We start from the raw sequence: 20,146 nt of genomic DNA, 5'->3' as shown, positions 1-20,146 counted from the left end.
TGGTGACGGCGCCGCTACCGCTCTCCCCGAAAAGGTATACCACGAACTCAGTGGTGGCGGCAACCTTAAGGATCTGGGGGCAATGGAGGCGACATAGGGGGGTGACGGGTGCCTCGGTGTGGTCCCCGATCAGGAACAACCATAGGTTTGTCCCAGGAAGGATGGACGGAGGGTTCCAGAGCTGGCATCGGGCAGGAATTAGGAGATTGAGAGATTTGTTTATTGACGGGACGTTTGCGAGCCTGGGAGCGCTGGAGGAAAAGTATGAGTTGCCCCCGGGGAATATCTTTAAATACATGCAAGTGAGGGCATTTATGAGGCAACAGGTGAGGGAATTTCCACTGCTCCCGACGCAGGGGATCCAGGACAGAGTGATTTCGGGTGTATGGGTCGGGGAGGGCAAAGTGTCCGAAATATATCAGGAGATGATAGACGAGGGGGAGGCGCTGGTAGAGGAGCTGAAGGGAAAATGGGAAGAAGAGCTCGGGGAGGAGATTGAGGAGGGTCTGTGGGCTGATGCCCTAAGTAGGGTAAATTCCTCTTCCTCGTGTGCCAGGCTTAGCCTGATACAATTCAAGGTTCTACACAGAGCACACGTGACGGGAGCGAGGCTGAGCAGGTTCTTCGGAACGGAGGACAAGTGCAGGAGGTGCTTGGGAAGCCCGGCGAACCACACACATATGTTTTGGTCGTGTCCGGCACTGGATGAGTACTGGAGGGGAGTGGCAAGAGTGATCTCAAAGGTGGTGAAGGTCCGGGTCAAGCCAGGCTGGGGGTTAGCTATATTTGGGGTAGCGGATGAGCCGGGGGTGCAGGAGGCGAAAGAGGCCGATATTCTGGCCTTTGCGTCCCTGGTAGCCCGGCGAAGGATCTTACTCATGTGGAAGGAAGCGAAACCCCCCGGCGTGGAGGCCTGGACAAGTGATATGGCAGGGTTCATAAAACTTGAACGGATTAAGTTTGCGTTGAGAGGGTCTGTGCAGGGGTTCTCCAGGCGGTGGCAACCGTTCTTTGACTATCTCGCGGAAAGTTAAGGGAAAATAGATCGTCAGCAGCAGCAGCCTGGGGGGTGGAGGGGGGGGTGGGGAGCACTATTTTTTGTTACTTTGTTAGTTCACTATTTTATTTAAATAATGTTACCTATCCTCATGTTGATTTGTGAGGTGGAAAAATTGTGTTTGAAAAGTTTAATAAAATAATATTTAAAAAAAAAAAGAGTCAACCACATTGCTGTGGGACTGGATTCCCATGTCGGCCAGACCGGGTAAGGACGGCAGATTTCCCTCCCCAAAGGACATTAGTGAACCAGATGGGTTTTTAAGTCAATTGACAATGGTTTCATGGTCATCATTAGACTGCAACATTTTATTGAATTCTGATTTTCGGGGGATTCGAACCTTGGCCCCCAAGGCTTCACCCTGGGCCTCTGGGTTACTAATTCCTTCTGCCTCCCCATGCCAAATAGCTCAATGGCACTCAGCATCAAAGCGAAGGCAGGTTATTTTGATGAGTTATCAGAGGTGAGTGGCACCTTGTGGAATCCCCTGCAAGGATCCGTAGGAACAGGAAGAGGCCATTCGGTCCCTCGAGCCAGACCATAATTGATCTGTATCTGATCCTTCCAGTCACTTTGGCCCCATGTCTGCAGCACGTTAGCATTGTGGATAGCACAATTGCGTCACAGCTCCAGGGTCCCAGGTCCCAGATTCGATTCCGGCTTGGGTCACTGTCTGTGTGGAGTCTGCACATCCTCCCTGTGTCTGCGTGGGTTTCCTCCGGGTGCTCCGGTTTCCTCCCACAGTCCAAAGATGTGCAGGTTAGGTGGATTGGCCATGATAAATTGCCCTTAGTGTCCAAAATTGCCCTTAGTGTTGTGTGGGGTTACTGGGTTATGGGGATAGGGTGGAGGTGTGGACCTTGGGTAGGGTGCTCTTTCCAAGAGCCGGTGCAGACTCGATGGGCCGAATGGTCTCCCTCTGCACTGTAAATTCTATGATAATCTATGATATCTCTTTATCTGTTTGGCTGGCTAAAATCTCTGGATCTTGGATTTGATATGAACTGAACTAACTTCTCTGTACGAGAGGGTTCTCAGAGAGTTCTCTGAGTGAGGAAGCCGTTACTAACTTCCCTCCTCAAAGGCCTGGCCTGATTTTAGGTTGTATCCTTATCTCCACAAAAAAAGTTCTCTTTCTCTGTCTCTGTCTCTCTCTCTCCCTCTCTGTCTCTCTCTTTCTCTCTCTCTATCTTTCTTCCTCTCTTTCACTCTTTTGGTCTCTTTTTCTCTCTCTGTCTCTTTCTCTTTCTCCATCTGGCTCTTTCTCTCTCTGTCTAATCTATTCCCTTCAAAATCCTAACAGCCTCAATCGAATTACCCCGTAACCAATTGTATTCCAGTGTCTTTCGGGGAAAGGAAGCAACCTTTTTGTGAGTTGGTGTGTCTGAGTTCTAGTTGAGCTTTGGGTCATCTGTCAACTCAAGGCCGGAACTGACACTGCTCAGCTCGCTGTCCGTCGTCAGAAATAATGTGCGCGTTAATTTATATTTTATTGGGAAAGTTGAAGGGTCAATCCAATATGACAAGAAGACGAGATTGAAGCACGAGAGAGCAAAGTCAAAATAAATCAGCCTGTATTGACTGCAGAACATCAGCAAAACTATTCTTAGAACATGGTGCAGCTCCGGGAACCTTCTGGGCAATTGTCGAGATTGAAAGAGTCTGTGGCCTGGGTGGGCTTCTGCCTTGCTGTTCTCTCTGCTCCATTAGGGAATGATTCACCGATATGTAAAGGTTGTCGGAAACAACATCACCACTCGGGGATGATGAGCTGAAACCGCAGCCCCCAGGCCACACATTTCGTAAGGGAGAAAAATGAAGCGATTTTCCGAGGCAGCGTGTGCACCGTAACCAGTTAAATAGCAAAACAAGGACGGCAACATAAACGGTGATCTGTGTGTGCTGGGGAAAGGGTCAGGTTGTCAGGCTGGTCCGGAATATTTACTGTTTTCAGGAACATGTATGAAATGAAAAATGAAATTCGCTTATTGTCACAAGTAGGCTTCATGAAATGAAATGGAATGAAAATGAAAATCGCTTATTGTCACAAGTCGGCTTCAAATGAAGTTACTGTGAAAAGCCCCTAGTCGCCACATTCCGGCGCCTGTTCGGGGAGGCTGGTCCGGGAATTGAACCGTGCTGCTGGCCTGCCTTGGGCTGCTTTCAAAGCCAGCGATTTAGCCCAGTGTGCTAAACCAGACACATCCTGATTTTCTGATCTCCTTTCTCACTCAATCCCTTCACTCTTTCCTGTCGAGCCAAGTTATACTCAGAGAATCGTGGAATAATAAAGCAGAAGGAGACCATTCTGTCCATGGTGTCTGTGTCGGCCCTTTCGGAGAGCGATCCAATTAGTCCCACTCCCGAATCCTCTCCCCAAAGCCCTGCAAATCCTTCCTTCTCAAGTATTTATCTGATTATAATTTTGGAAGTTACCATTGAATCTGCTTCCTGCACCTCCCCAGGCCGTGCATCTAGATCACAATTCACTGCACAACCTTTTTATTCCCTCCAGTTGCTTTCAATCTATGTCTCCTGCTTACTCAACTTTAGAACATAGAACATAGAACATTACAGCGCAGTACAGGCCCTTCGGCCCTCGATGTTGCGCCGACCTGTGAAACCGCTCTAAAGCCCATCTACACTATTCCCTTATCGTCCATATGTCTATCCAATGACCATTTGAATGCCCTTAGTGTTGGCGAGTCCACTACAGTTGCAGGCAGGGCATTCCACGCCCTTACTACTCTCTGAGTAAAGAACCTACCTCTGACAGGTGGATTGGCCACACTAAATTGCCCCTTACTTGGGAAAAATAATGAATTGGGCACTTTAATTAAAAAAAAACCTTTGTTAAATTCTAACCACTGCCCCCAGCACCCCCCTCCCCCACTGACCCCAGCCAATGTCCCCCCCCCCCCCCCAACTGCCCCAGCCACCCTATTGCTTGGGCCCTACCTATCTACTGTTCCACTGTCTTGGCTCCCCCCCCCCCACCCCCACACACCCACTGCCCCCAGCCATCCCCCCACTGCCCCCGCCCCCACACACCCACTGCCCCCAGCCCTCTTCCCTGCCCCCTAACACCTCCCCCTCCACCGCCACCGATTTCCCTTTGTACTCTGACTGTACCCTGTTTCTTTCTGTCAGTTGAGGCCCTCCCACACAGCGAACAATTCGTCCGGCCTGCCTTTGCTAGCTTCCTCCCGTCCCGTAATCTCCCAAAACACTTTGGGTGAAATCGCGTCTCTGGCAAACAAGAGTTGGCTTCCTGAACCTCTGCTCAGAGCGATGTTCGAGAATCACAGCCGCTGCTTTCCTCAGAGGGTTTGGACATCCTTCCTGTGATCAGCTGACAATGCCCCGCGTTCAAAGACGATTCCTGGCCTGGTTCCGGGAGCTCTGAAGTCAACCTTTCCACAAGTGCGGTCGGGTGCTTTTGATGTTAAAATGTGGCATTTGCGGAGCAGGGCCGGGCAGAGAGGCGGGTTCTTGGCCAGTCGCCATGTGTTAATGGATCGAAATAAAAAGAGAACCGGATATTTTGCTTTTGTTCTATTCCAGCTGACGGCCTCTCCTTCAGCAATTCACTCGTGTTGGGAACTTTCACATAATAGAAGGTGTGGAGGGGAGATAATAAAATCACGACTGGATCCCAGCCAGAGCAACGTGGGTAAAACCAGTCTGATGTTGCAATGGTCCCTTCCAGTAAATATAGATTTTACAAATACTTCCAGCAACGGGAGAGGGGGTGGGGGGGGGGTTGATTTTAGCTCCAAAGTTAAGGGTTAGAGAGACTGGGGATGGGTTTCGTGGAGCAAAGCAGAGAGTGAGGGGGGATTCGATAGAGGCGCCCCAAGATACGTTTGACAAAGAAAAGCTATTGGCTGATACAAGGACGAGCGACCAGATTTAAAATGTCAAGAGAAGTGTTGGGGGTGCCGGGCTGGGGAGATGTTTGGGGAGGGTACGGGGGGTGGGAACCGGGGGGGGGGGGGGGGCGGAGGGGGGATGTGAGGTTGGTTTTAAAAGGAAATTGCATGGGAACTTGAGGGAACTGAACTTCGGGGGATGTGGGGATAGAGCGAGGGTTGGGTGGGGGGGTTGGTGGGCATGGGAGGGGTTGGTGGGTATGGGAGGGGTTGGATTGCTCTCCACAGAGCCAGCATGGAGTCGAAGGGCAGAATGGCCTCCTCCTGTACTGTGAATGACTCTGTGACATCCTCTGTTGTGCAAATCTGAGGGTTTATTTTCCAGACTCTGCAGATTAGTCCTTGGTTTGTGTACCCAGCTGAACCACCCCTTCAAAACTATCGCTCGACACCTGCCCAGAGGCAGAGAAAAGATAGTAATCTTTATTTTATAATAATAATCTTTAGTGTCACAAGTAGGTTTACATTGACACTGCAATGAAGTTATTGCGAAAAGCCCCTAGTCGCCACACTCCAGCACCTGCTCGGGTACACAGAGGGAGAATTCAGAATGTCCAATTCACCCAACACGCACGTCTTTCGGGACTTGTGGGAGGAAACCGGAGCACCCGGAGGAAACCCACGCAGACACGGGGAGAATGCGCAGACTCCGCACAGACAGTGACCCAAGCCAGGAATCGAACCCGGGACCCTGGCGCTGTGAAGCCACGGTGCTAACCACTTTGCTACCATGCTGCCCTTGTGCAGGTTAGGTGGATTGACTGTGCTAAATTGCCCCTTAGTGTCCAAATGTTGGGTGGTACTGCAGGGAAGAGTGGGGGGAGAGGGTCTAGGTGGGGCGCTCTTTCAGAGGGGGCGGTGCAGACTCGATGGGCCGAATGGCCTCCTTCCGGACTGTAGAGATTCTCTGATTCTATGAAAAGACAAACCTGAGCAAAGGGAAATGCGGCGAGTCAGGGAGTGGGCAATAGGAAATGCTGCTGAAACTCTGTCTCTCAGCGAGCGGACATCAACCTGTAAGAACTGCCTTTCCCTTTTTGAACATATTGAGATTGCTTCCCATGCACAGCAGAGGAGAGACACTCTGAACTCTGACCCAGGCCCAGGCACATTAGACACTCAAACACACGGAATCAATGGAACTCTGTCTTCCTGTGAGTTGCTCTGATTGTCGGTTCAAAGGAACACGAGGCCATTCAGTCACTCGAGCCTGCTGCACCAGAACTGATCTGCACCCGAATCCATGTCCCTACCTTTGCTCCACCTCTCCTGACACCCTTAACCCACAAAAAAACATGGATTTGCCTTTGAAATATCAATTGTCCCTCAGCGTGTACAGTTTTGTAGAATTACCCAATAAGACAGGACTGCAGGAATGCTCTACGGTGGAGCTACACGCCCTGTCCTTACCCCATACCTCGGTGAATCATTGGGGAGATAGCTTCAGATTTCTATATGAAGAAGCATTTTGCTGATTTCACTCCTAAATGGCTGAACTCGAATTTGAAATGTGTTCCTCGGTCCGTCACTTTTTTAATCTGTCACAATTTTCCTCCTCACTTTCAATCTCTTTTTTTGTTCTTTTTTCATACTTGTTATTCCTTGTTCTGTCTCGCAGAAAGTGCGCAGAAACTTCCGGAACGTCGAGCAAAGATTTAATCCCCTTAGTCATTTTTTAAAAGACATTTTCTAATTGCCGTTTGTAGTGGAGAATTCTGCATGAACGAACCAAGATACCATTGTCAACTCTCGCCTTGCTTTCCTCTCAGTAGAAAAAATCCATCACTATTTACCACTCTGATTCTCTCTCCCCCTCTCACTCTCTCCCCCTCTCTTACTCTCTCTCTCCCCCCTCTCACTCTCTCCCCCTCTCTCACTCTCTCTCTCCCCCCCCTCTCACTCTTTCCCCCTCTCTCACTCTCTCTACTTTCTTTCTCTCTCCCCTCTCACTCTTGTCATAATATACACCAGTATATCATGGTGCAGACACACACTGATGGACACACAGTGGGACCAATCAACATACACAACACCGCAGCCAATCACCAGTGAGAGCACACGCACTATAAAGACAGGGGACATCAGAGTTCCCGCTCATTCGAGTAGCAGCTAGCTAGGAGCACAGAGCTCACAGCCTGCAACACAGACATTCACCATGTGCTGAGTGCATCGACTGGTTAGGACAAGGCAAAGGTCTTTAGTTAAAGCTGGTATCGTATTCCCCCACAGTTCAAGTATGTTTAAATAGTTAACCTTTTAATAAAATAGTGTTGTACTACTTCAAGTGTTGGTGACCTGTATGTGATCCAGAACACCCAACACATCAACTCTCTCCCCCTCTCTCACTCTCTCTCTCTCTCTCTCTCTCTCCCCCCTCTCACTCTCTCCCCCTCTCTCACTCTCTCTACTCTCTTTCTCTACTCTCTCTCTCTCCCCCCCTCTCACTCTCTCTCGCTCTCTCTACTCTCTTTCTCTCTCCCCCCTCTCACTCTCTCCCCCTCTCTCACTCTCTCTACTCTCTCTCTACTCTCTTTCTCTCACTCTCTCTACTCTCTTTCCCCCTCTCTCTCTCTCTCTCTTACTTATGGACGAAGTGGGCCTTGTCCCTTCTGTCTTTCCGCTTGTGACTCACTCACTCACTCCTGTCAAACGCCTAACTGAATGCCTCACTCTCTTGCCCCTTCACCCTTGTCACCCCCACCGCCTCGTGCTTCTTGTATGTTCACAAAACAGCCACTTGACCGTTGAACCCTTCAGCGGTGAGCTTGAATGCCAGTTCCTTGTTTCCTGAGGGCAAAGGTCAACGTTTGTTGGCACTTTGGGGGAATAATTTTGGAGCTAAAACTCCTCGCCTCGTGCTGGACCGCTGCTTCGTATCCATCACCCCCTAGCCCAGAGGTCGGTGTGCTACCAAAGGAGCCAAACTGACAAGTATTGATCACTGTCAATTAAAAGCAACAATTGTATCAGCAGAGTGGAAGATTGGATTTCTATTGATTATGTTTGAAGCATATTATGGTCTGTTTATAAATGAGATAACACAAGCTGTGTTTTACAGGAGCTTGAATCATTCTACAAGTGGCCAGTTATAAGTGTCTATATGTTGGAATTCGTCGAATGTGCCTTGTTGTTCCCCCTCGTACCCCCTCTCCAGAGGTGGCTGTTAAAGTTCTACAGGTGACAGATACCCTTCCCCTCAGTGGCAGTTACCATGTGAGGGTGCAGGGATTGAATGTGTCTGCACGTTCGGCCATGAGGGTTCCTGAGCAAACCCGACCACACCAGAGGAGTGATCAAGAATGATGAGCCTGGACCATTTACCACCCACCGCTACCTTCCCTAGACTGACGGTACTGAGGCCGAGTGCCCCCTCTGCCGCGATTGGCTAAAGTTACATTTGCCTGGGGTTTTAGAAAGAAAGGATTGCATTTCGACAGCACCCCAGACAACCGGTGGGGCGGCACGGTGGCACAGTGGTTAGCACTGCCTCCTCACAGCGCCAGAGGCCCAGCTGCAATTCCGGCCTCAGTCTGTGTGGAACGGCCAATCCCCCAAACCCCCGTCTAGACAATAACCACACAAAATATGGAGACACCGAGCAAAAGACGCAGCAGACCTTAAAAAGAAGATCCAGGACTGGCAAGGAACGAGACCGTCACGGGAACGAGACCGTCAAAGGAACGAGATCGTCAAAGGAACGAGATCGTCAAGGGAAGAACAAAGGGGGAAGAAAGACTAAAAACTAGAAGACTGGGAAGGGGGATAAATCCAACCTTGTGTAAAGATCATAAATATATTAACAGGAGCAGGCCATTCAGCCCATCCAACCTGCTCCGCCATCTAATACTATCAGGGTTGATTGGACACATCAATGCCTTTTATACCCATTATCCTCATAACCCTTTACGTAATTGTCAACCGAAAGTCCAAATAGGTAAATACTTGATCGATTGATTGATTTATTGTCACATGTACTGAAGTACGGTGAAAAGTATTTTTCCGCAGCCAAGGGGACGTACACAGTACGTACACAGTAGACAAAAAGAAAATAATCAACAAAGTACATCGACAAATAGTGATTGGTTACAGTGCAGAACAAGGGGCCAAACAAAGCAAAAACAAAGCAAGAGCAGCATAGGGTGTCGTGAATAGTGTTCTTACAGGGAACAGATCAGTCTGAGGGGGAGTCGTTGAGGAGTCTGGTAGCTGTGGGGAAGAAGCTGTTCCAATGTCTGGATGTGCGGGTCTTCAGACTTGCTGTAAATACAGAGTAAAGTCGTCATGGTCCCAGATGACCATGTGCTGCTTTCCCCTCTGAGGGGGGCAAGCTGACTGGTGGGGATTTAACCTGAGGGTCACCACACCTCAGGCGAGGGGCAAGATTGAGGAGGTGGGGCCTTCATGAATGAATTCAGCCGGTACGGGGAATTGAACCCGCGCTGCTGGCCTCACAAACCAACCCCTGATGACCAACGTTCCCGGATCCCAGGCACCCGAGTGGGTCGGTTGAGAACTTCAGGAGCGGGGGGTGATAGGTTTTTCTCGAGGAAAGGATATCGAGACTCGCAGGGCCATTGTGGGCTGAGACGGTTGGTGAGGCCCGCTCTAGTTGACTAGCAGACCAGGCTGAAGGGGCTGAGTGGCCTGCTCCTGTTGGTACACCCAGGTTCCCAAAAGACAACCCCAGAGTCTGCGATGTTTAGCTAGTGATCCCTCCTGATGAGGCAAACTGATGAATCCCTTGTGGGTGAAATGCATTCTATTGATGCAATTATAACGGCTGCTCACGGACTTCTGACCAGTGTTTAAATCGCACACTTCTGTTTGTTAAAATAATTCATTTGGATGACGTAATATCACCATGATGGAGAGTCAGGTTGGCAAACCACAGACCATCACCCTGCAAAACTGCAAAACTGAGCCAAACGGGGAGGAGGACATTGCCTCCGAGCCACTGTGACAACCAGATAAACTTTTGTTTTAAAATAATGTGGCAGTCAGTGTTAATCGGGGGAACCCCCATCTGCTGACAGTCACTGCAAGGTATGGAGACAATCCAATCTCCCTTTCTACAAAGGATGGAAAACGGAGACGTTCGACAGCTGCACTTGACAAACCTCTGAGAATGAGAAGGTTAAGGAAAGACCTGCTGAAGGGAGGTCCTTAAACAATGGCAGAGGTCACGAAGGCGGACCTAACGAAAATATTTCCACGTGTGTGGGCTTGGCACAGCTGATGCAGAAAATATGTTTCCGCTTGGAGAGGGCGTGGGGGGAGGGCGGCACCAGAGGGAGCTCCATAAGCACAAGAGAGTCGAGAAGATAGAATCACAGAATTCCTGCAGTACAGAAGGAGGCCATTCGGCCCATCGAGTCTGCACCGATGCTTCGCAAGATCACCCTACCTAGGCCCAATCCCCTGACCTATTCCAGCGACCCCACCTTAAGGGAGGAGAAAGTGCAGACTCCGCACAGACAGTGACCCAAGCCGGGAATCGAACCCGGGTTTCTGGTGCTGTGAGGCAGCAGTGCTAACCACGGTGTCTCCGTACTGTCCGATATAACTAGGGAAGGGGGCGGGCGGGCAGAGGTGGGGTGGGGGAGGGCGAGGAAGTGAAGTGGGGTGGGTGAGGAGGTGATGGGTAGGGGGTGAGGGAGGGGGTGGAGTGGGGGAGGGGCGGAAATCAGGGAGGGGGCGCGATATCTCGGCAGTGGTGCATTAAGAAGAATGCTGAAGCTGAAAGGTACACTGGGATTTGGTCAACCAATAAAAAGAAGCAGCTCAGATCAGTATTCCTCTTTCCCAGTGTTTACTGCTTTGTCCTTCTGGCTCGGTTATGGGGAGGAACGCAAAGGGCATAAAATAGAAGCAGTGGGACTCTACGCTCTGTATAAAGCAGCATCGCTGCAGTCAATTCACTAAATCCAGCTGACAGGCTACACAACGTTGATATTAAGTTAACAGGGAGAGAATGTTGCTGAAAATGTAATGCCTGCAAACAGTATTGTGGAACAATGACTAAGCGTTCACCCTCAGGGCCCTCCAGTTGGCCTCGGTGCCTTTCTGAGCCAGAGAGAGAGAGAGGTCTTGTGTTGTGTACCTGGGATAACACAGGCTGCAACTGGATGCAGCTTTAACCAAAAGATACTCCAGACCTTGAAGTTAGTTCAATCTGATTTATTGAGCCAGTAGCACAGTTAGCACAGTTCTCTGTGTGTTCGACTCTGCTAACCTAAGTGTGGTTACTCTGTCTGACTGAACCAGACTGGCTCTTAGCCACGTGCTGGAGGTGTGAGACTGTACATACACCCTGACTCACTCTGTAGATGTTCATCTGTGGAAAGAGACGGAGTGTGAGTGCCTCGTGCCTTTTATAGTGAGATACCACCCCTGAGTGTCCTGCCTGCCCATTGGTCAGGTCCTGTTCTCTGTGTTCATTAGCTGCCTGTCTGTGCTTGTCTGTATATCATTATCTGCATGTCTGTATATCATGACAAGAGGAAGAACAGATTTGTCTCTGGTTTCTCTGTCTCTCTGGCACTGGGAACCTGTTGGATGTTTTAGTGTCTCTGAGACAGGAAATGATAACGCAATGTTGGAAATTTTTACTTCAAATTTCCAACAGCTGCAGTATTTTGCTTTCGTCGTCAAGACTGTTGCAGTTACCATAGGAACCGGTTTTACACTGGTTTTAGTAATGTGTGTTAACGCTCAGAGTTTACGTTGGGCTCAGTGTGGCGGTGGGGCCGTTCTTGGTCGATCAACGTGAGGACACAAAAGAGACAGAGGCCGAGTGGATTCACGCAAACAATTTTCAACGGTGGCAGGGCACTGGTTAAGCTGCTTTCAAAATAAAACAAAGCGGCATCCGCTGCTTTACAAATAGAGGCTTCGATTGCCACAGCCAGGAAACTCTGGTACAACTCCACAAACCAGTGGCAAGGCCAGAGCTGGAGTATTTGGTCCAATTTCCTGATAGTTGTCATGATATGCAGGTAAACATCATGGTGCAAACATACATACATACTGATAGACAGATCAATGGACCAATCAATACACACACAACATCACAGCCAATCACAGGCAAGAGCATACACAGTACAAAACAGGGAACACGACACTCCCCGCTCATTCCAGCAGGAGACAGCTCAGGGCACAGAGCTCACAGCAAGCCACTCAGACATCCACCATGTGCTGAGTGCCACTCCAACGTAGTGTTAGAGGTTGTACCATCCGCAACCGTGTTGGTTCGTCTGTGTAGCAGAGCACCCAACACATCAATAGTCTTCCTGGAAAATGTTATCAGAGACACAGTCAGGGGCAGCACGGTGGCGCAGTGGTTAGCACTGCTGCCTCACGGCGCCGAGGTCCCGGGTTCGATCCCGGCCCCGGGTCACTGTCCGTGTGGAGTTTGCACATTCTCCCCGTGTCTGCGTGGGTCTCATCCCCACAACCCAAAGATGTATAGGGTTAAATTGGCCGCGTTAAATTGCCCCTTAATTGGAAAAAATGAATTGGGTACTCTAAATTTTAAAAAGAATCAGGGACTCGGTCACCTAGGCAAGCGGATCAAAGGTTACCAGGGGTAGATACATAGCTACATAGAAGATAGGAGCAGGAGGAGGCCTTTTGGCCCTTCGAGCCTGCTCCGCCATTTAGCACGATCATGGCTGATCATCCAACTAATAGCCTAATCCTGCTTTCTCCCTGTAACCTTTGATCCCAGAAGAATGTGAAAAGCATGCTCTTATTGAATGGCTGAGCAGGCTTGAGGGGCTGAATGGCCTAACTCTGCTCCTATTCCTGAGCGTGCCAAGCACAAGACTGGTACGGCCACGTGATGTGTGCTCTGAATCACCAGGGGAGGACTCTGTGTGGTCTGGTGGTTGAGGACAGTTGAAGGTAACCTTGGCTAAAGAACCAATGAGTTATGACGATTGGGAATGTGTTGCCTGACAGGGTTGTGGGAGCGAATTCAATCGCCATTGACAAAAGAGAATTGGATAAATACTTGAAAGTGAGGTTGCCAACTGCGAGTAAATATATTCCTGGAGCTTTCATCACATGACTTGCCCCCACCCTCCAGCCATTAGTCAACCCCCAGCAAATCCAACCTTGTGACGTACGGCCTTCCTAAACCAACCAGAAAGCCAAAAGATTCACCACCCAATTGGATGATGCTTGAGGGTCAACCAAACAGTCTTTTTGTCCCCCAGTTTCAATTTTTTAAATATCTGGTAAAGAGAAATGTTCAAGACAAAAAAAGGAATCTTTGTTTAATGTCCCGGTGAATTTTCTCCAGGCTGCACAGCGCTGCATCGTGGCGATCGACCTTCAGTTGCTGGAGACTCCAGGCCAGTCCTGGAGAGTTTTTAAAAAATAAATTTAGAGTAACCAATTCATTTTTCCAATTGAGGGCAATTTAGCGTGGCCAATCCACCTACCCTGCACATCTTTGGGTTGTGGGGGCGAAACCCACGCGGACACGGGGAGAATGTGCAAACTCCACACGGACAGTGACCCAGAGCCGGTATTCAAACCTGGGACCTCGGCGCCGTGAGGCAGCAGTACTAACCCACTGCGCCACCGTGCCGGCCTAATCCTGGCGAGTTGGCGAACCTCGTTGAAAGGGGAGGTTTGCAGGGCGATGACGAAATGGGTGGCTCTTTCACAGAGCCAGCTCAGACATGGGCGGGCTGAACGGACTCCGATGCTGTACGATTATTTAGCACACAAACCAATAACAGTGCGAGGTTTAATAGACTAATGCCAGGAATAGGCAGGCTGTCCTATGAGGATAGATGGAGAAGTTAGGTTTGCATCCATGGCATTTCGATGAGTAAGGGGCGACTTGATGGAAACCTTTAAGATCCTGAGGGGTGTTGACAGGGTGGGTGTGGAGAGGATGTTTCCTCTTGTGGGAGAATCTAGAAATGGGGCGGGTCACTGTTTACAAATAAGCAATTATTCATCTAAGACAAGAGTTGAGAGATGTTTTTTCCTCTGAGGGTGGTGACTCTCTGGAACTCGCTTCCTCAGAAGGCCGTGAAAGCAGAATCTTTGAATATTTTAAGGCAGAGCTGGGTAGATCCTTGATTAACGCGGGGGTGAAAGGTTATCGGGGGTCGGCAGGAATGCGGGGGTGAGTTACAATCAGATCAACCACGATCTATTGAATGGTGGAGCAGGCTCAAGGGGCCGAATGGCCTCCTCCTCCTCATTCCTATGTACCTTTCTAAGGGCAGTCCAATAAGCTTTGATCTGCCATATTAGCACAGTGGGCTAAACAGCTGGCTTGTAATGCAGAACAAGGCCAGCAGCGCGGGTTCAATTCCCGTACCGACCTCCCCGAACAGGTGCCGGAATGTGGCGACTAGGGGCTTTTCACAGTTACTTCATTGAAGCCTACTTGTGACAATAAGCGATTATTATTAATTCTCACCTCAAGTTGGAGTGATCCATCATCAAGTACACATTTCCTCATCTCCTGCTGATCACCTCCGAATTCTTTCTCCAGATTCCAGCCATGTTTGCAAAGACAGATTTGTCATTCCATCCTCCCACCATTAACACCTGTCGACGTCCCGCTGTCATTCATGGCGTCCAACCCCACGATGTGCAGAGAATCCTCCCCCTCTTTCAGTCTCTCTCACACACACACCCACACACTCCCCGCCCCAGTTTGACAGCTTTTGATATTATTTATGATTCTGTCAGCATGCTGTTAGATTTATGACATGACATCGTGTGAAAGTCCACATCTGTTCTGGGAAGCCGCTCACTATTCCAGTAATGTGTGAGAAATTAAAGCATTAAGAACTCGCACCTGTCCTTCATTTTCTGCTTGTTTAGAATCCAGTCATTTAATGCAGATGCAATTCAGCTGTTGGTTTTCTGAAAGATTTTATGCAGATTTGGAAAAAAGAGGGGATATCTGTCCACATTTCCCATAAACACACCCAGGACAGGTACAGCACGGGGTTAGATACAGAGTAAAGCTCCCTCTACACTGTCCCCATCAAACACTCCCAGGACAGGTACAGCACGGGGTTAGATACAGAGTAAAGCTCCCTCTACACTGTCCCTATCAAACACTCCCAGGACAGGTACAGCACGGGGTTAGATACAGAGTAAAGCTCCCTCTACACTGTCCCTATCAAACACTCCCAGGACAGGTACAGCACGGGGTTAGATACAGAGTAAAGCTCCCTCTACACTGTCCCCATCAAACACTCCCAGGACAGGTACAGCACGGGGTTAGATACAGAGTAAAGCTCCCTCTACACTGTCCCCATCAAACACTCCCAGGACAGGTACAGCACGGGGTTAGATACAGAGTAAAGCTCCCTCAACACTGTCCCCATCAAACACTCCCAGGACAGGTACAGCACGAGGTTAGATACAGAGTAAAGCTCCCTCTACACTGTCCCCATCAAACACTCCCAGGACAGGTACAGCACGGGGTTAGATACAGAGTAAAGCTCCCTCAACACTGTCCCCATCAAACACTCCCAGGACAGGTACAGCACGGGGTTAGATACAGAGTAAAGCTCCCTCTACACTGTCCCCATCAAACACTCCCAGGACAGGTACAGCACGGGGTTAGATACAGAGTAAAGTTCCCTCTACACTGTCCCCATCAAACACTCCCAGGACAGGTACAGCACGGGGTTAGATACAGAGTAAAGCTCCCTCGACACTGTCCCCATCAAACACTCCCAGGACAGGTACAGCACGGGGTTAGATACAGAGTAAAGCTCCCTCTACACTGTCCCCATCAAACTCTCCCAGGACAGATACAGCACGGGGATAGATACAGAGTAAAGCTCCCTCTACACTGTCCCCATCAAACACTCCCAGGACAGGTACAGCACGGGGTTAGATACAGAGTAAAGCTCCCTCGACACTGTCCCCATCAAACACTCCCAGGACAGGTACAGCACGGGGTTAGATACAGAGTAAAGTTCCCTCTACACTGTCCCCATCAAACTCTCCCAGGACAGATACAGCACGGGGATAGATACAGAGTAAAGCTCCCTCTACACTGTCCCCATCAAACACTCCCAGGACAGGTACAGCACGGGGTTAGATACAGAGTAAAACTCCCTCTACACTGTCCCCATCAAACACTCCCAGGACAGGTACAGCACGGGGTTAGATACAGAGTAAAGGTCCCTCTACACTATCCCCATCAAACACTCCCAGGACAGGTACAGCACAGGGTTAGATACAGAGTAAAGCTCCCTCTACACTGCCCCCATCAAGCACTCCCAGGACAGGTACAGCACAGGGTTAGATTCAGAGTAAAGCTCCCTCTACACTGGCCCCATCAAACACTCCCAGGACAGGTACAGCACAGGGTTAGATACAGAGTAAAGCTCCCTCTACACTGTCCCCATCACACACTCCCAGGACAGGTACAGCACAGGGTTAGATACAGAGTAAAGCTCCCTCTACACTGTCCCCATCAAACACTCCCAGGACAGGTACAGCACGGGGTAAGATACAGAGTAAAGCTCCCTCTACACTGTCCCCATCAAACACTCCCGGACAGATAGAGCACGGGGTTAGATACAGAGTAAAGCTCCCTCTACACTGTCCACATCAAACACTCCCAGGACAGGTACAGCACAGGGTTAGATACAGAGTAAAGCTCCCTCTACACTGCCCCCATCAAGCACTCCCAGGACAGGTACAGCACAGGGTTAGATTCAGAGTAAAGCTCCCTCTACACTGTCCCCATCAAACACTCCCAGGACAGGTACAGCACAGGGTTAGATACAGAGTAAAGCTCCCTCTACACTGTCCCCATCAAACACTCCCAGGACAGGTACAGCACGGGATAAGATACAGAGTAAAGCTCCCTCTACACTGTCCCCATCAAACACTCCCAGGACAGGTACAGCACGGGGTTTGATACAGAGCAAAGCTCTTTCTACACTGTCCCCATCAAACACTCCCAGGACAGGTACAGCACGGGGTTAGATACAGAGTAAAACTCCCTCTACACTGTCCCCATCAAACATTCCCAGGACAGGTACAGCATGGGGTTAGATACAGAGTAAAGCTCCCTCTACACTGTCCCCATCAAACACTCCCAGGACGGGTACAGCACGGGGTTTGATACAGAGCAAAGCTCCTTCTACACTGTCCCCATCAAACACTCCCAGGACAGGTACAGCACGGGGTTTGATACAGAGCAAAGCTCCTTCTACACTGTCCCCATCAAACACTCCCAGGACAGGTACAGCACGGGGTTTGATACAGAGCGAAGCTCCTTCTACACTGTCCCCATCAAACACTCCCAGGACAGGTACAGCACGGGGTTAGATACAGAGTAAAGCTCCCTCTACACTGTCCCCATCAAACACTCCCAGGACAGGTACAGCACGGGGTTAGATACAGAGTAAAGCTCCCTCTACACTGTCCCCATCAAACACTCCCAGGACAGGTACAGCACAGGGTTAGATACAGAGTAAAGCTCCCTCTACACTGTCCCCATCAAACACTCCCAGGACAGGTACAGCACAGGGTTAGATACAGAGTAAAGCTCCCTCTACACTGTCCCCATCAAACACTCCCAGGACAGGTACAGCACGGGATAAGATACAGAGTAAAGCTCCCTCTACACTGTCCCCATCAAACACTCCCAGGACATGTACAGCACGGGGTTTGATACAGAGCAAAGCTCTTTCTACACTGTCCCCATCAAACACTCCCAGGACAGGTACAGCACGGGGTTAGATACAGAGTAAAACTCCCTCTACACTGTCCCCATCAAACATTCCCAGGACAGGTACAGCATGGGGTTAGATACAGAGTAAAGCTCCCTCTACACTGTCCCCATCAAACACTCCCAGGACGGGTACAGCACGGGGTTTGATACAGAGCAAAGCTCCTTCTACACTGTCCCCATCAAACACTCCCAGGACAGGTACAGCACGGGGTTTGATACAGAGCAAAGCTCCTTCTACACTGTCCCCATCAAACACTCCCAGGACAGGTACAGCACGGGGTTTGATACAGAGCGAAGCTCCTTCTACACTGTCCCCATCAAACACTCCCAGGACAGGTACAGCACGGGGTTAGATACAGAGTAAAGCTCCCTCTACACTGTCCCCATCAAACACTCCCAGGACAGGTACAGCACGGGGTTAGATACAGAGTAAAGCTCCCTCTACACTGTCCCCATCAAACACTCCCAGGACAGGTACAGCACAGGGTTAGATACAGAGTAAAGCTCCCTCTACACTGTCCCCATCAAACACTCCCAGGACAGGTACAGCACGGGGTTTGATACAGAGCAAAGCTCCTTCTACACTGTCCCCATCAAACACTCGCAGGACAGGTACAGCACGGGGTTTGATACAGAGCAAAGCTCCTTCTACACTGTCCCCATCAAACACTCCCAGGACAGGTACAGCACGGGGTTAGATACAGAGTAAAGCTCCCTCTACACTGTCCCCATCAAACACTCCCAGGACAGGTACAGCACAGGGTTAGATACAGAGTAAAGCTCCCTCTACACTGTCCCCATCAAACACTCCCAGGACAGGTACAGCACGGGGTTTGATACAGAGCAAAGCTCCTTCTACACTGTCCTCATCAAACACTGAGGTTGTGTCTCATTCCCTAACTGTTGCTCTGACAGGGTGATGTCCAATGCTGTTTCATAGGCCTGTATGCACTTGGGGGGGGGGGGGGGGGGCACCTATTCTCCCAAGGAACCGATGATACCACGGTTTATCACACCACACCAATGCCCCAAATGAATTACTTTGAAGGTCCATCGTTACAACGGGAAGCATTGTGTCCATTTTGCACGTGTCAAATTCAGAAGGACAGGAACAAAAAAGATATGATAGTTGGTATAACGCGATATGTTGCCTGGGCCGGAGCGTTTCAGCGATGAGGAGAGGCTGGACTAGGCTGGGGCTGTTTCCCTTGGATGAGAGAAGGCTGGGGGGGGGGGGGGGGGGGCGTCGGGACCTGATTGAGGTGTACAAAATTATGAGGGTGATTGATGGGGCAGAGAGGAAGAAGATTTGCCACCTTGTAGAGGGGTCAATAACCAGGGGGAATAGTTTTAAGGTAAGGGGCAGGAGATTGCAGGGGGCGGGGGGGGGGTGAGGGAGAACCTTTTCACCCAGAGGGTGGTGGGAATCTGGACTGGGATTCTCCCCTACCTGGCTGGGCGGGGGGGTCCCGGTGGGATGGAGTGGCGGGAACCACTCCGGCGTTGGGCCGCCTCAAAGATGCGGATTTCTCCGCACCGTTAGGGTCAAGCTCTCACCGTGAGGGGCTAGGCCCGCACCGGAGTGGTTGGCGCGCCGCTGGCCGGCGGGATCCATGCCAGCTGGGGCCGAAGGGACTCCGCGGGCGGTGGAAGGCCGCGCATGCGCGGGAGCGTCAGCGGTCGCTGACGTAATCCCCGCACATGCGCGGGGAGAGGGGTCACTTCCTCATCGGCCATCGCAGAGGCCCACCCGCGGATCGGTGGACACCGATCACAGGCCAGGCCACCGCGGGGGCACCACCCGGGGCCACATCGCCTCCCCCCCCCCCCCCAGGATCCTGGATCCTGGAGACTGGCATGACAGCAGCGGGACTTCGGTCCATTGCGGGCCGGAGAATCGCAGGGGGGTGGGGTGGGGGGCCCGCCGTCCGGCGCAACGCGATTCCCGCCCCCACCGAATTTTCGGTGCCGGAGAATTCGGCGGCCGGGGGCGGGGTTCACGCCGCCTCCCGGCGATTCACCAACCCGGCGGGGGGGGGGGTCGGAGAATCCCGCCCCTGGAACTCGCTGCCTGAAAGGGTGGTGGAGGCGGGAACCCTCGCAACATTGAAGAAGGATTTAGATGAGCACTAGGAATACACGGCTACGGACCAAGTTCTGGGTAATGGGATTAGAATTGATGGGTGCTGGATGGCCGGCACAGAGAGGATGGGCAGAAGAGCCTCTTTCTGTAAAACATCATGACTCTATGAGCAAAGTAAACCATAAACCAGCCTTCTCCACCATTCACTATGATCGTGGCTGATTTTGGGCTTCAACTCAACTTTCCCACCTGTTCCCCATATCCCTTAATTCCCTGAGAGCCCAGACATCAGTCCACCCCAGCCGTGAACGATGGAGCACCCACAATCCTCTGGGGTG

The 20,146-nt window shown here is 50.7% G+C and overlaps 1 protein-coding gene across 2 annotated transcripts in view; it reads left to right on the top strand.

The window, feature by feature from the left end:
- The window catches only part of LOC140404351 (SH2 domain-containing adapter protein F-like), a 268,902-nt gene that overhangs the window by 172,420 nt on the left and 76,336 nt on the right, over window positions 1-20,146 (top strand). The gene's annotated exons all lie outside the window — the stretch shown is intronic.

Source organism: Scyliorhinus torazame, chromosome 30, assembly GCF_047496885.1.
Source record: "Scyliorhinus torazame isolate Kashiwa2021f chromosome 30, sScyTor2.1, whole genome shotgun sequence".
Classification (NCBI taxonomy): Eukaryota; Metazoa; Chordata; class Chondrichthyes; order Carcharhiniformes; family Scyliorhinidae; genus Scyliorhinus; species Scyliorhinus torazame.
This window is presented reverse-complemented; position numbering and strand designations above follow the sequence as displayed.